General features: G+C 40.8%; 1 protein-coding gene across 7 annotated transcripts in view; it reads left to right on the forward strand.

Annotated features, from left to right (window-relative positions):
- ARFIP1 (ADP ribosylation factor interacting protein 1) overlaps nt 1–12629 on the forward strand; it is a 138410-nt gene that overhangs the window by 57950 nt on the left and 67831 nt on the right. The gene's annotated exons all lie outside the window — the stretch shown is intronic.

Raw genomic sequence — 12629 nt, forward strand, 5'->3', positions numbered from 1 at the left:
AAAAATTTATTTTTAAAAATATTTATTTTTGGTTGCATTGGGTCTGCACTACAGCACATGGGCTTCTGTCTGGTTGTGTGTGGGCCCTGTGGTCATGGTACGGGGCTATGTGGTCGTGTGTGGGCCCTGTGGTCGTGTGTGGGCCCTGTGGTTGTGCATGGGCTCTGTGGTCATGGCACGGGACTCTGTGGTTGTGTGTGGGCTCTGTGGTCATGGTACGGGGCTATGTGGTCGTGTGTGGGCCCTGTGGTCGTGTGTGGGCCCTCTGGTCGTGTGTGGGTCTGTCGTCATGGTACTGGGCCCTGTGGTCGTGTGTGGGTCTGTCGTCATGGCACGGGACTCTGTGGTTGTGTGTGGGCTCTGTGGTCATGGTACGGGGCTGTGTGGTCGTGCGTGGGCCCTGTGGTGGTGCGTGGGCCCTGTGGTGGTGCGTGGGTTCTGTGGTCGTGCGTGGGCCCTGTGGTCATGCGTGGGCCCTGTGTTCGTGCGTGGGCCCTGTGGTTGTATGTGGGCTCTGTGGTCATGGTACGGGGCTATGTGGTCATGTGTGGGCTTTGTGGTCCTGGTACAGGTCTATGTGGTTGTGCGTGGGCCCTGTGGTCGTGCGTGGACTCTGTGGTCGTGTGTGGGCCCTATCATCATGGTCAGGGCTCTGTGGTGGTGTGTGGGCCCTGTGGTCGTGCTGCGTGGGCCCTGTGGTCGTGCGTGGGCCCTGTGGTCGTGCTGCTTGGGCCCTGTGGTCGTGCATGGGCCCTGTGGTCGTGCTGCTTGTGCCCTGTGGTCGTGCGTGGGCCCTGTGGTCGTGCGTGGACTCTGTGGTCATGTGTGGGCCCTATCATCATGGTCAGGGCTCTGTGGTGGTGCGTGGGCCCTGTGGTCGTGCTGCTTGTGCCCTGTGGTCGTGCGTGGGCCCTGTGGTCGTGCGTGGGCCCTGTGGTCGTGCTGCTTGTGCCCTGTGGTCGTGCGTGGGCCCTGTGGTTGTGCTGCTTGTGCCCTGTGGTCGTGCGTGGGCCCTGTGGTCGTGCGTGGGCCCTGTGGTCGTGCTGCTTGTGCCCTGTGGTCGTGCGTGGGCCCTGTGGTCGTGCTGCTTGTGCCCTGTGGTCGTGCGTGGGCCCTGTGGTCGTGCGTGGACTCTGTGGTCATGTGTGGGCCCTATCATCATGGTCAGGGCTCTGTGGTTGTGTGTGGGCCCTGTGGTCATGGTACGGGGCTATGTGGTCGTGTGTGGGCCCTGTGGTCTTGCGTGGGCCCTGTGGTTGTGCATGGGCTTTGTGGTCATGGTACGGGGCTCTGTGATCGTGTGTGGGCCCTGTGGTCCTGTGTGGGCCCTGTGGTCGTGTGTGGGCCCTGTGGTCATGGCACGGGGCTCTGTGGTTGTGCGTGGGCTCTGTGGTTGTGTGTGGGCTCTGTGGTTGCAGCCCACAGGCTCTTTAGTTGGGGTGCACGGTCTTATTTGCCCCACAGCATGATGGATCTTAGTTCCCCGACCAAGAATTGAACTCATGTCTCCTGCATTGAAAGGCAGATTCTTAACCACTGGACCACCAGGGAAGTCCCCAGAAGGTGATATTTTAGATCACAATTTCTCGTTCCCAGTATTATTGACATTTGGGGCCAGAAAAATTCCTTTGTGGAGGGTTGGCCTGTGCGTGTAGGGTGGTTAGCAGCACCCCTGAGCTCTTCCTAGTAGATGCCAACAGCCCCTCCAGTAGTTGACAAGCACAAATGTACCCAGACATTTGCCGAATGTCAGGGATGGGGAGAAACTTGCCTCTGGTTTCAGATGGATCGTTTTAATGGACTTTTGGGAAATTCCACTCTATTCACTTATTTTTGCCTCAAGTCATTTAGAAGAAGCAGATGTGTCTTCAAGCTTGGGATGTTTTTATTTTAATTGCAAGTGTTTTAATTTGGTTTGTAAGGACCCGTGGGCCAGTACCGAGTGCTGACAGAATGTGTATACCTGAAACACCTGAAACTCACACAGCGTTGTAAATAGCTGCGTGTGCTCAGTCACTCAGTGGTGTCCAACTGTCTGCAACCCCATGGTTGCCAGGCTTCTCTGTCCATAGTATTTCCTAGGCAAGAACACCAGAATGGCCATTTCCTCCTCCAGGGGATCGTCCCGACCCAGCGATCAAACCGTCATCTTTTGTGTATCCTGCCTTGGCAGGTGGAAATTCTGAGCACTCAGAGGAAATTTTCACATCAGACTTTAGTCTTTCTGGTATTTGAAAGCACCGAGATATACTTACATATTAAGGAAACTCAAGTTACCATCATTAGACACTCTACCAATAGCTTTATAAAATTCTATTAAATTAAATAACTCATTATACCAGGATTTTAGTTAATGATTGCTTTGTCTTATTTTTGGTAACAGCTCCTTTTTGTTAAGTTATCCTGCAGATATTCAGTGTATGTTGTATACCAGGCACTAGGGATGACTGCCTGGTTCACAATAAAATGACAGAAATACCTGCCACCAGAGAGTTGATAGTCTTATAGACAGTCTAATGAAACTGTTTATCTAAGAAGAATGCAGGACATACAGAATGCTGCGTTGTTTTGAAGATTTGCCTGCCATCGTTAGCTTGGGGTGTTTTGTTTTGTTTTTTTGTTTGTTTGTTTGTTTGTTTTTTGAGCTATAGCTTTTACATAGTAAAAAGCACAGATGTTGAGTGTACAGCTCAGCGGAACCACCACCCACATCAAGATGTAGACCATCTCCAGGTCTTTCCCAGCCCCCTTACCCTCTTCTAGGCGATACATCTCCTCCCTTCTAGAGTAATTCCTGCTGTCTTCATTCTGTCATCAGTGATTGCTTTTGACTCCTCCTGAAATGCATGTAAATGGATTATTCTAAGTGTACTCTTTTCTGACTGACTTTCACCCAGCATTATTATTTCTGTAATATTGTTGTTGTTGCTTTGGCAATATTTAATTCTTTTCCCCTGGAGGAGGAAATGGCAAACCACTCCAGTATCGTTGCCTGGAAAATCCCATGGACAGAGGAGTCTGGCGGGCTATAGTCCATGGTTTGCAAGAGTGGGACACAACAACGACTAAACCGCCACCAATTCTTTCTTTGTAATACGGTTTTCCATTGTGTTATACTCCACAGTGTGTGTTAATAGGCCATAATTTGTTTATCCATTCGGTTTGTTTGTTTTTTAAATTTATTATTTTCTTTTTCTTTTATTTATTTTTGTTTCTGGTGGGTTTTTTTGTTTGTTTTTTTAATGTATTTATTTTTTAATTGAAGGATAATTGCTTTACAATCTGTTGTTTGTTCTGTCAAACATCAGCGTGAATCAGCCATAGGAGATGCCCAGGTTGTCTCCAGTCTGCCCCTATTACGAATAAAGCTGATGTGGCCATTCTTGTATAGGTCTTTCGGTGTACATGATCACCTGTTTCTGTTGGGTATTTACCCTGGAGTGGAATTATAGGTCACGTGTACATGACATTTGGCTTTGGTAGATTTTGTCAACTAGTTTGCCAAATGATCAAATTAGTTGACAGTCCTGCCAGTGGTGAATAAATGTTCTAGTTGTTCCAAATCATTACCAGTTTTTGGTATTGTCATACTTTTAAGTTTTTGCCATTCTGATGAAATCATAGTAGTTATCTCATAGTTTTAACATGCATCTCCTTGATGACTAATGACGTCGAGCATATTTTCAGATTCTTACTGACCATTTGAATATTATCTTTTATTAAGTACCTTTTCAAGTCCTTTGCTCGTTTTCTGTTAAGTTATGCCTTTTTCTAGTTCATTTGTAGCAGTTCTTTATATGTTCTGGGCATAAGTCATTTGTATGGATGTGTGTATTGCAGATGTTTACCTCCAGTCTGTAACTAGCTTTTGTACTATATTAATGGTATCTTTAGACGACCAAAGGCTAACTTTAATGAAGTCCAATTTATTAGTGTTTCCGTCTCTTGAGTGATTTTTGTGACCCTTGTATCTTTGTCTGTCCCCATATCATGAAGATACTCCGTCTTCTAGAAGTTTTTCTGTCTTACTTCTCACACACGGGTCTCTGATCTCTCCTGAACTGTGTGTGTGGCATGATGTACAAGTCAAGGCTCATTTTTTCCCATGTGCATATCATGTGAGATGCATCGTTTATTGAAAAAAAATTCTTTCTCCACACAGGGGCCTTTGCTGTTAATCAGGTGGTCATATATGTGTAGCTGTATTACTTGGCTAGCTGTGTTACTTCTTGGTCTTTTTGTGTGTCCTTGCAGTGATACCACACTGTCTTACCCGCTTACTAGAGTACTTGAGTCTGAAATAAATAGTAGCGTCAGCCTTGTACCTGGTAACTCCTCTAGCTTCTTTCTTCTTCAGGGTTACTTTGTACCTTAAACCTATTCATGAGTCTTTAGTTAAGTACCTTAATTTGCCTTTGAGTATCACTGATAAGTTTTCTTTAATCCTTTCAAATTTTAATTTTATACTCTTTTTAGAGTGAAGTGAATTAACATATATCTGTGTAAGTTCTTTGCTTACATAGTCAAAGCCAGTTAACTTGCTGCTTTATAGGTTAACTTCTTACTTAATGTCTCTTTTTGGAGATTCCCCTATAATGTTATTTCACTTTCTGTTGAGAGATAGAGAAGGAAAAAAGGAAATGTCCTGGAAGTCTCCTCTTAATAGATATGAACTTTACCCGTAGGCAAAATTCATCCCTCATAGCTCAGTTGGTAAAGAATCCGCCTGCAGTGCAGGAGACCCCAGTTCGATTCCTGGGTCAGGAAGATCCACTGGAGAAGGGATAGGCTACCCACTCCATTATTCTTAGGCTTCCCTGTGACTCAGCTGGTAAAGAATCCACCTGCAATGCGGGAGACCTGGGTTTGATCCCTGGGTTGGGAAATCCCCTGGAGAAGGGAAAGGCTACCAACTCAGGTATTCTGGCCTGGAGAATTCCATGGACCATGTAGTCCACGGGGTCCCAAAGAGTTGGATGCAGCTGAGCGACGTTCACTTTCACTTCACTTACCAGCAGGCAAGACTCCTTGGAAGCAATAATTCAGTCAACCAGTGCACCCCACTTTACCTCTGTAAAGAAGTTCAACATCATAAAGCTTGTTTCTCTTTGTACCTGCTCTTATGAAAGAAAAAATATATCATGATAGTTTCTTACATATTTAATATTTTGAAATAAAAAGCACCTCTATGATCCCTTTTACTATGAGTGAAAACAATACTTCAATAGCATCTTTTGACTCTTTTAAATAAATTATACTCAAGATCTGTTAGGCATATATTTGCCAACATTTTGGCACACTCCTTTATTTTCCTGAGCAATAAAAGGGAAATTGTATCAATATTTAACATCAAATTCATGTTTCTGTTTTCAAATAGATAAAAGTTCATAGAGAAAGTGTGTATAATATATTAAATATTGTTTAGGATTATGTAGACTAGTAAAGAGATTGTATAAAAAACTACCTCATAACTAGAGTTTTCTAATTTTAAAAACATGTTTTACTAATATACATCTTTTATACATACTTGATGTCTAAAATTATATAACTCACAACAGTGTAAATAAACTATCCTTCAATTTTAACAATTGATAAAAAATGAAATAAATCATAATGGCTTTTATTTAATGCATATTACACTTTAAAAAGTATAAAGTCTTATAAAAGTTATATATATATATATATATATATATATATATATATATATATATATATATATATATATATATATGATATGAATGTGTTAGTTGCTCAGTTATGTCTGACTCCACGAACTCATGGACTGTAGCCTGCCAGGCTCCTCTGTCCATGGAATTCTCCAGGCAAGAATACTGGAGTGGGTAGCCATTCCCTCCTCCATGGGCTCTTCCCGACCCAGGGATCGAATCTGGGTCTTCTGAATTGCAGGCAGATTCTTTACCATCCAAGCCAAAGAGTTGTCATTACTTGGCTGGCCAGTTGGTGACACTGTGGCCCAGGCAGTGAGAGTGTAAATGCTTCTGTTCTTTCTGTGTCTAATTGCCACTGTTTCTTTTTTCATTTGATTTCCCTTCTTATTCTTATTCTCCTACTATGAGAGGCCCTGGTGGACTTTACCTCAACATTCACATTGAAATAGAGGATACAATGGGAGAATTTGCCCTAGAAATTCCCTGGTAGCAGCTTAACATCTGTTAATGCTTTAAGGTTTGTTACTTGTCTTAGAGGGGCAGCAGCTATGTGAAGAGAGAAGAAGATAATAATCTTAGTATTATTGCAGTTCTTTACAACAAAACTATTTTTGCTTCTAAATTAAAAAGCAATTGGTATTTTTTTAAGAGTATTCTTTAATCTCTAAAGAATACAAATTATTCTTTTACTTAAATCTACGTTATTTATAATTTATTCTTTTATATTGTTGTTCAGTCAACCAGCCGTGTCCGACTCTTTGCGACCCCATGGACTGCAGCACTCCAGGCCTCCCTCTCCCTCACCATCTCCTAAAGTTTGCCCAAGTTCATGTCCATTGCATCGGTGATGCCATCCAGCCATCTCATCCTCTGATGCCCTCTTCTCCTTCTGCCTTCCATCTTTCCCAGCATTAGGGACTTTTCCAGTGAGTCAGCTGTTTGTATCAGATGACCAAAATACTGGAGCTTCAGCTTCAGCATCAGTCCTATAGTACTAGTCAAAATATTAGGTTAGAAATGTGCAATTTGTACCATGAGTTTAAAGAAGCAAATGTTAGCTCCTTGTGAGTTAAATGGAAACTTCTTGTGAATTAAGTTATATTTGGCAGATTTAGAAAAATTACCTTAGCTAAAATAAAACTTTTCCTCTGGGAGGCCCAAAACTAAAATTCCTAATTTACCTTTTTCCACCTATGGACCTTGTCTCTAGAAAAACGTACATATATACCAAACTGCCAAATCTTGTGTTCAATTTCAAGTAGTTTAGGATCACTTGAATTCTGTCTGTGGATCTTTGGTTTCCCTGTGTCTTTAATATTCCTGGTCTACAAGTTTTGAGTTAAATCACAGAATGTTAATTCAATAGAAGTACTTCGAAGATCCCTGGATCTCACTACTTTAGTTTACAGCTGAGGAAAAGGGGCCCTGAGGTTATGATGGAATTGCCTATATTGACTAGCTATACCAAAAACTTATGTGATTGGGTATAAGTACAGTGTCGTCAGGAATGTTCATTCATTACCTTATCTCCAGGGCCTGGCAGCAGTGCTACATGTAATTGATAATCGGGCTTTCATTAGATGTTTGGTGAATGAATGAACAAATATTAGAATGAGAACTAGAAACACAGTTTCAAGAGTTCCCTGGAACAACAGGAAGAAATATACTTTTAGACTGGACACATCCTGTGTCCTTAATTTTCCAGCATGCATCATTGTCATTGTTGTTGTTGCTGCTGGAAATTTTATTGTTTCAGAAGTTTTTATTGTTATTTTTCTTTTACTCTTTTTGTTGTTGTTGTTTTGTTAAATTGCTTCTCCATTCCCCTGTACTTACCAGTTTGGATAATATACTTTAGCAGCCTAAAGACTTGAGAAAGAATAGAAGAATAGGAATTATAAGAGCCCGTTTTGAACATATTTCCCCCCCTCACCTTAATAATGTAACTGTCCATTTATGTATCTGCTTTTCCCAAGAGCTTGCAATTACATTGAGGACAGAGATAGTATATGCACACTGCACAGCTTATGGATCACAGTAATTTTTCAATAAAAGATTGAATTTTAGTTTGATTTAAATTTAACATATTTTCTACCTCAGTCATCCTACCTTGGAGTTTGAATAGTGTGTGATGAATGTTTCTGCGTTATTTGAAAAATTTAGTAGCTCAGTCACATTTGATGAGGGCTTTTCCCTAAGGCCAGTTTTTACCAGATGTATATCTTGGACACTTTTAAAGGTAGGCAAATGTTTTTCAAGGATCCTTGCAAATATAGGTTCATTTTAATATTTACTTTTTAAAGTATAGAATATATTCTTAGTACTGTTACCACAAATTAAATTTTAAAATGTGTTTATTATATATACATCTATTAAATTAAATCTGGATTCGTATTCCTGTTTGGGAAATAGAAAATTGTGAATAAACATAATTTTTAATGAAAGGCTGAAGCCCTGTGTATCTTAATTATAATTTTTAGATTATGCCTTTATAAACAAATGCTATCATGGACAGCTTTCCCTATCTAGAAGAAATTGTTTTGAATGTAGTTACATAAAAATATTTCCACAGTAATAGTTTTTGAATGAATTTGGAATTTTCTTGATGCAAATTGGTGCATGATTTCATTCTTATCAAACTTCAGTACTACTTAGAATCAAGACCATAGTCTGCATGCAGGGGTTGGGGTGGGACCAAGAGAATAGACAGTAAACTGTCAGAAGATGGTGATGCTTTAAGTTTTTGTTAAAAGTTTGTTGAGGGACTGAGAGGGAGGTGGGGAGGGAGAGAGAAGTGAGATTGAGACTGTGTGTGCATATATGTGTGTGTGTGCTGATAAAATGGGGAAAGCAGGCAAGCCAGGAGATAGGCTGTCTGGATCACATGGAATAACAGATATGGGAGAAGACTGTGGTCGTAAAATAAGTTGTTAGGTTTAAAATTCCAAAAGTGTTGCTTCCTGAGCAATGACAAGTGCGTGCCCCTGGGAGTTCCAGTTGCCTAAGTAGAACTGGGCGTGAAAGATGAAAGGCATTGTATCTGACACTTAAGTGTGGGTTTGGGTGTATTGTATTAGTTGAGTATATTTTTTTTATCTGCCATTACACTTTTTTGGCCCCTTGTCTAACCACGAATCACCAAATCTGAATCAAACTACCTACCTTAGGCTTTCTACAAGCATACTGAGGGGAAAAATATTATACATCTTTACAGACTGTTATTACTACAGTTCATCATTCTACTTCAATGTAGGTAGATGGGCTCATGCAGTAGACTTTATTTCAAGTATTTCACGATTTATGTTTTTTTAAAAAGCAACATACTACATGCTGTACCATTAGTAGAATGTTTTTGATGAGCTATGAAAACTCAGCTTAGATGCCTTATATATCGGTTTGGAAGGAATTGCAGACTGAACATGGAATCATTCCCTGGAAGTGTGCCCAATATAGCATGCAAAACGTTGGGAACACCCAGGATAATAGTAGGAGTTGTGGACAGAACAGCAAACCTGGGTGTGTTGGCGCCCGGGACTGGCTGAAAAGAAGGTAAGTGATGGAGTGCAGTAGTTTGGGCCATCCGCAGGGCGCTGAGGGGCGGAAGTGAGCTACACAGGGGCCGAAGGCTGTTCCCATGGCAGAGCTCCTCCTGGGCCCCACACTCCAGCTCAGCAGGAGTTACAGCAGGCAGCTAAGAAGAGTGCATTTTTAGTAGTTTTCTCAGATGACTCTCACCCAGGCTAACGTTTGAGAACTGGTAGTTTACAGTGGAGAGCTGAGAAAATGCTGACCCTCCCTCTGCCCGCTTGATAAACAGAATGTTGGAGAATAATGCGCTTTGACCCAGTGTAATTGTGAAGAGAGGACACCTTGAGGAGGTTAAGGATGTTGTGTTTACAGCCGAATTGGGAATGTGGGAGTCTGCTGAACAACAACTTTGCTTCTGGCAGATACTCCTTATAAGTAGCTAACTGTTAAAACAACCAAAGGGGATTTTAAATTACCAGAGTTCATAGAATATGTAACACAAAATTTTTGATGTTTCTTTTGAAATTATATAAATGCTATGGAAGGTTTTATCCATTTTGAAGAATGGGATAGGGTGTGTAAATTGAGAAAATTAAATGAAGTATTAGTATTACATATGTGCTAAATGCTATTAATGCCAAAAAGGAGTAAGATAGATGGTCTTAGGGAGCTTGTTGTCTTGAGAAGGAGAGAATACAGATAAATAATGTTGATGCAGTGTGAGAGGCGATGTTCTTAGCCTGGTATAGCATGATGTAAGAGGAAGGGTATGACCGGTTAGGGAATTGCTCTCCAAGCCAGATCCAGAGGATGAACTAACCAGACGAAGAAGGATAAAGAGTAGTCCCATCAGAGGCAACTGTGAAGACCTGAAAACAGTAGGAGACCACAGAATTGAAAGTTCACCGTTGTTGGAGTGGGGAATATGGGGGCAGAGGTGTGAGAAATGCACCTGAGGAGGTAAGTAGGGATAAGGTTCCGTAAAACCTCAGAACCATGTGGAGGTTCTGACTTTACCTGAAATGATGTAAAAACTTGAAGGGCCTCGTGGCATTTGCATTTTAGAAAGTTGTTTCTGCTTACTGTTCAGGGAATCAGTTTCAAGGCTGAGGAGAGTAGAGACTAGGGAGACCGTTCAGTTAGGAACTCGGGAAGAAGGGAAGTGAGACTTTGGACTTTGCTCTCGGTAGATAAACAGTAAAGGACCCCAAGCCATCTTTAAAGAAGCAGATAGGAAAACTGGGAAAATGCAGCATGAGGAAACTAGGGGGAAGAGAGTCTGTAGTTCATAGACTGCTTGGAGAATCCGTACTGATCGGTGGTGGTTATAATGCATGCCTAGCAAGTTCCTCCCTGTTAAGCTTCTTCTTCCTCTCTCTAAGTAAAAAGGGAATTCTCATTAATAAATGTCTAGTTCATTGTAGTGTTGTGCATCTTATTAAGGATGTGTATTTTAAAGCAAATTTGCTGAACATTTGGTTTTTTAATTGTTAATTTTGTACTAACTTTAGTTCAAAAGTAGATTACTATGCTAAATTATAAAGTTACATTTTTACTGCTACTGCTAAGTCATTTCAGTCGTGTCTGACTCTGTGCGACCCCGTCCCTGGGATTCTCCAAGCAAGAACACTGGAGTGGGTTACCATTTCCTTCTCCAGTGCATAAAAGTGAAAAGTGAATGTGAAGTCGCTCAGTCATGTCTAACTTGTCGCGACCCCATGGACTGCAGCCCACCAGGCTCTTCCGTCCATGGGATTTTCCAGGCACGAGTACCTCATACTTACTCTTTCCTCTGTTAAAATATGCAAATGAGCCACCCCGTCACAACTTTATGGAAGCTGTAGCTACAAGTATTAAATTATGTCCTTTGAAAAGAAACTATATGTGAAACTTTTTTTGACAAAAGCATTATATTTTAATTGAAGATTTATTTTTAAAAACTATTAAATACTCCAGTATTATAGTATTATCCTAGTAGCTTGAATAGAAAGTTAACTTCAGGTTTATTCTGTTTTATTGTACAGTTGTTAAGCACAGCTTTGCAGTCTTAAACCTTGAGTTGAATGTGAGCAATATAAAAATGCAAAGTAGGGATTTTACATTGTTGGTTGCAAATAGGCTCATTGTCTCCCGAATATATTCTGGAAACTATAGAAGAAAATGCAGTAGCAGCTATTTTAAAAGTTACTAAGGTAGTCACAACCTTACCACTGAGACATTTTAAAAATTTAAGGGTTATGTAAAAACACATTTTAAAGTTCTTGTGAACTATGGGGCTAAATTACATTACTTAGAGAATGTGTGTTTTACAGAGAGCCTTCAACAAGTTTGTAAAGTACTGAGTGTTTTCTCACAAGTCATGCATTCCTCTCTCATAGAGCAGATCGTTTTGTGTTGGAGCAACTTAACAGTCAGACAGCTATCAAAATGATAATTCTGTCCATAATCTGAGTGGACCTATTCGTACCACTTCTGGTTAGGTTCCGTCTGTTAGTAACAATTTAAGCAAAGGAGCTTTGGTGCTGTTCAGATTTTACAGCTGTTTTACATAAAGGACAGGCGGCTTGCTTTCTGGAAGAACTTTCTGTTTGTTGAGTAAAGGACCCTCGGGGCACCATTGGGAGAGGTTTGAGTGAAACGTACTATCCTCAGACAGCTAGAAGTTGTTTCTTCCAGAAACCACACATGACAAGATGGAAGCATCCCTGCACTTCTTGAAAGGTTAGGTGGTGAGAGGTATACATCAAATTTACTATTGAACCTGTCACTATCTCCTCTCTTCCCAACTACTATTACTGTATCTCTTTTTTGGAAATTTACACACTGTTTTGTGACAGGACAGATGATTCAAATGAGTCGAGTTCTTTCAGTTAAGTTCTAAGAATACAGTGAACACAACTCTCTTGAACCTCTTTTCCCCTTTGTGTGTTGTTTACGGTTTTTTATCTGTCATATTTTGAGAGATGTCTTCAGTACTTTTTTACTTACTGAGAGCTGAAAAGCTGTCAAGACTTGGAGCAAAGCAATATCTAGGGAAACCACTCTATAAATAATTGACCTTAATAACCAGACTCACAAAGTTTAAGAAGTATCTTGGTGCTTTGACATTATTTATTTTGTAAGTGATGATTATCTGGTTTTTACTACGTGGTTTTAATGTAAATACAAATAAAAGGATCACTAATATTTAAAACTAGAAACCATTAATTTAGTACGTTAGTGTATTAAAAAATAAACTGGGAAGGTAAAGATGATTTATTCAGCAAAATGAACAGACTCAGAGATTTGCTTTTAAAATAGGAAGTAAGTAAAAGTGAAGGTAAAGAGTGTTTTTAATTTGAAGTGCCCCCCGCCCCAAAACACTGCTGCTGCTGCTAAGTCGCTTCAGTCGTGTCTGACTCTGTGCGACCCCATAGACGGCAGCCCGCCAGG

The sequence above is a fragment of the Muntiacus reevesi genome, chromosome 13 (genome assembly GCF_963930625.1).
Source record: "Muntiacus reevesi chromosome 13, mMunRee1.1, whole genome shotgun sequence".
Taxonomy (NCBI): domain Eukaryota; kingdom Metazoa; phylum Chordata; class Mammalia; order Artiodactyla; family Cervidae; genus Muntiacus; species Muntiacus reevesi.